The sequence below is a fragment of the Arachis ipaensis genome, chromosome B5, assembly GCF_059453495.1.
Source record: "Arachis ipaensis isolate K30076 ecotype BB chromosome B5, ASM5945349v1, whole genome shotgun sequence".
Classification (NCBI taxonomy): domain Eukaryota; kingdom Viridiplantae; phylum Streptophyta; class Magnoliopsida; order Fabales; family Fabaceae; genus Arachis; species Arachis ipaensis.
Genome location: NC_142440.1, coordinates 137,731,746 through 137,735,999, shown reverse-complemented (window position 1 = coordinate 137,735,999; position 4,254 = coordinate 137,731,746).

Here is a 4,254-nt window from a genome sequence, read left to right as displayed (position 1 = left end):
ACACAAAAGCTTCCACATGAATTGACATATGCTTTGCAAGGAAGGATCTAAAGGTTCCATGAATTTGTTATTGTGCTAGCTATGTATGTTGTGTGTAAAATCTTTTTAGGTGTTGATTTTTAAGAAGCCCTTGATGTGGTAATAAAGTTATCTAATTTGTGAAGAAGAAAAAAAAAAGTTTAGCCAACAAACCCTAATCATCAATTTTGGTATTGGGGCCCTACCCTTAATTTTTAGGCATCTCTTTTGATCCCCCCTTTCTTTTCTTTTCTTCTTAATAGAATTTTTCTCTAGCAAGTTGAATATAGTGATAACTCATGAAGCAAACCATGTGAGTGGGGGATACCTATCTTTAAATCCAAAAAGAGCATAGTTTGCTTGTGCTAGTCCAAAAAGTCAAAGCATCAAATCCAAAAGATCAAAAAAAGTTCATTGCTTTTATTAAAGAAAACAATGTTCAAATTATGCAATATATACATTACATACATTGTAGACCTTCTTCAATTCATTTCTTCATTCTATGTGTTGTGGTACAGTGAAAATAAGATGAAACTCCCTTGTCAAATGGACCAATCTTTATATCTTTGGAGAAAATTACGCAGCACCTTTCATCATCGTTACTCTTGGTCTTTGTTGTGCAAATCCCTTTTGGGGCACTATAGAAACAAAGAACTATAACTTTGTCAGCTCTCAAATTTATCTTTTACAGTACCTAGTGTGCATGTAATTATAACATCATATATATTTAAATAATGGACACTTTTCTATGTACACTTCGAATCTTTTTCTTTAGGAAAGGTTATAATTTATTCTTACTTAATTTCTTGCTTAAATAGTATGTAAAAGCCGACGAGAAGAGATGGCATATATATATAGTAATGTTAGAGAAACGTAATTCAAAATTACTATATTTAACTTAATATTCATAATTTTAAATACAAAATAATTTTTTAATTATTTTAACAATAACTAAAAAATATACAATTAAATAAATAAAAATTAAAAATATAAAATAAAATAATTTTATATTATTTTTTATTGTTTTTTTTAAAATATTTTTATATATATAGTCTAAAACATATCCCACAAAAAACTTGGGTTTTATACTTTTCAACAGCTATATATGAGGAAGTATTTTGTATGGATGATTTGTTAATAACTTCTATAAATCTTGATTATGTTTAGGAAGATATATGAACTGATTTTGATAGGTTGTGTTATGAAATTATTTATCCCAGATAATAAAGATCAAATTTTAAATTTTTTAGTCATAGAATATGTGATATGAAATTATTTATTCTAAAAATTTAAATTAATAAAAAAATAGTTGTATCTCTAATAAATAAATTGGTGTTAAATCCACCTAATTTTTTTTTAATAAGAAATAGAAGTATGTTAAAGCCTATAGACAGATGTTGGTTATAGTAAATATTATTGCTATCTTTTAACAAAAATAATTTAATTATTGGTTATCTTACTTATATATATAAAAGAAATAGTGCTAACTAATTTACTTGTATTAATTTTGAGGAGGAAAGTGGCCTTCATCATGATGGAGGAAATATGCGTGAGATATACAAACATTCATGTACTCTACCTACAAAAATATTATTTTTACGTCAAAATCAGTTACTAAAATCAATTATCAATGTATTTGTATATAAATATATGTGTGGTTTAATTTATTTTTAATGTGTAGATATATTCTAATTCTAGCATGTATTTTATACTAATAGCTAACTTTAATGGCTAATTTTAATATACACATAGTATAACCTCTCTACCTAATATAGTTTAAACTTTTAAGTAATTGGTTTCATATATCAAAGTTTTTATGATTAAAATATTAAATTTTAATTTTTATTATTTTAAAATAAAAAATTTTAATACGAAAAAATTTATGCAAAATTCACGTTTTAAAACCAAAAAACCCTCTTGGAAATCTTGCATAAAGAGGGACATGTTGAATACATTATTGCTAATGTCTCCTTATCTAACGATTTAAATTTAAAAAAAAAAATTTATGGGAATAAGTGTAATATATGAAACTAATAAAAACTCTCAATGTTTCCATTAATTCAAAACTTTATTATATATATATATATATATACATCAAAATTTTATTACAAATAACCTCATATCATGAAAGTATTCTTGAATTCATGCATCCCCAGTCCATAGACGAATAAATTATTTGTTATCGTAATAATCGAAAATTTTTGAAATAATTGAATAAATGAATATTTTGGCAGTGTCACTTTTATTTGGTCACCCTTTTAATTGTGTCTAAATAAAGTTTGTGTCTTTTGCAGTGACTTTAATGTTCAGTAAAAATATCATTAACGCTATGTCAGAGAAGATTATCAAGTTTTTTGAAAAAAGTAATCATTGAATAAAATAAGAGACTAGCTAGCTATGACTTACTTATCTATATAAACATTTATATTTATATACATATAATTTCTAGTAGTTAAATAAATTCAAACATATATTAATTGTAACTTGTTAGCAATTTCTAATGGAATTATAATTCGTCAACATCTAAGGTTGAACAAAAGGAAAAAAAAAAAGAAAAAGGATATTGAACTATGTATTAATTGTGCAGATTTATATATATAATTTTTGCTTTTTCTTTTCCCCATTATGTGTTTTGGTAGATTCAGATTTTGCTTTTATTTGTTAGGTTTGTGCCTTATAGGCTGCAATGTTTATATATGCAGAGATAATCATAACCATATATATATGTTGGTCATTATGGCTATGGCCATGGTGTGGATATATTTAGAAAGAAAAATGTTCTTCCATTTACTTAAATAAGTTATATTCAATTAGTGGTGTGGACACAATGCAAAGAGTTGGGTCATGCTCTTGAAAATCAATTAATGCTCATGTATAAAGTATATGATATCATGTCACTGATTCAATGAAACTGATTTATTTGAAAATGCATATTCTAGACAAATTCATTAGGCGCAGAAAGGTATTTAGGTTAAATGAAACTTCCTATAAACTTTTAATTTGAGATTTGATTAGCTAATAAGATCAATATTGCCCTACTTAATAATTTCTCTATGATTTACATGCTTTTTGACAAGTGGAACATCTTTCAATCATGAAACTTAATTTATTTTTAAAAAAAAAAAAATCAATCATGAAACTTGGTTTAATTTATATAAAATTTCTTAAGACTGCCATTGTTTTAAAAACTGAATCTAAACTACTACTTGAATATAATATATTAATTGAGAACAATATTTGGTTTAGCAATTTATTTCAATATTTAAATTTACTAAAAACATATTATTTTAGAAAAAGTACATATTTAATTTTCGGGTCTATCTTTCAAAAAAAAAAATGTGCACTAACGTTTGTCTCTCTAAAAGCCACCAGATAGATTTAATGTTTACCCAAAAGTTTATCTATTATGGTTTCTTAATGAAATTCTTGTGCTGCCTATTTATTTTATAGAGAATTTTTCTAATATATGTATTTTATTTTATATATAATCAACGTGATTTTCTTTTTCCCAAATGTAGTGGGTTTTTCATGTGGGAATTGGTGTATGTCCCTTGGGCCTGTAACCCCAAATATAGTTGGTCCAAGTCTATAGTCTATTATTATTTATTGGGCTTTGTATATTTAAACAAAAACGCTTGGAGGGGTATTTTTGTTATAATCCTCGGCGTTCATTTGAAGCCCAATTATATATTATCAAGATAACAATCCCTTAAATTCAAAAACCGGACAAAAAAGTGTGCAAAGTGACCACGGATCTCTCAAAGGAGAGCAGCTTTCTCTCTCAGGGAGAGTCAAGTAGAACTCTGGTTCTATCCTTGTGAGGTTTAGCTTCATCAAAATTTTACCTTTCATTCCCAACTTTTCATCTGGGTCATTAACACTATTTATCATTCGACCAAAATCCAAATATCAACCCCCAATCTACACTTATACAAACAAACACTAGCCACTCCTTTTCAAGATAACACAACCACCAGAATTTTCATTTTCTAACCATTCACATGGAATCCCACAGCAACCTGCAATATCACGAAGAAGGGTCAACAAGCCAGCAAGGAATCATAGCAAAAGCAACATATGGACTGCAACAGATTGAAGGAATGACCGTCACAATCAATAAGAAAGAAAAGAAGGAATACAGAGAAGATTGCATCAACTTAGTGGGTAAAATAGTAGCAGATAGAGAAATTAGCTTTAAGGCAAGCAAAAATGCACTTCTGGGCATCTGGGGGAACC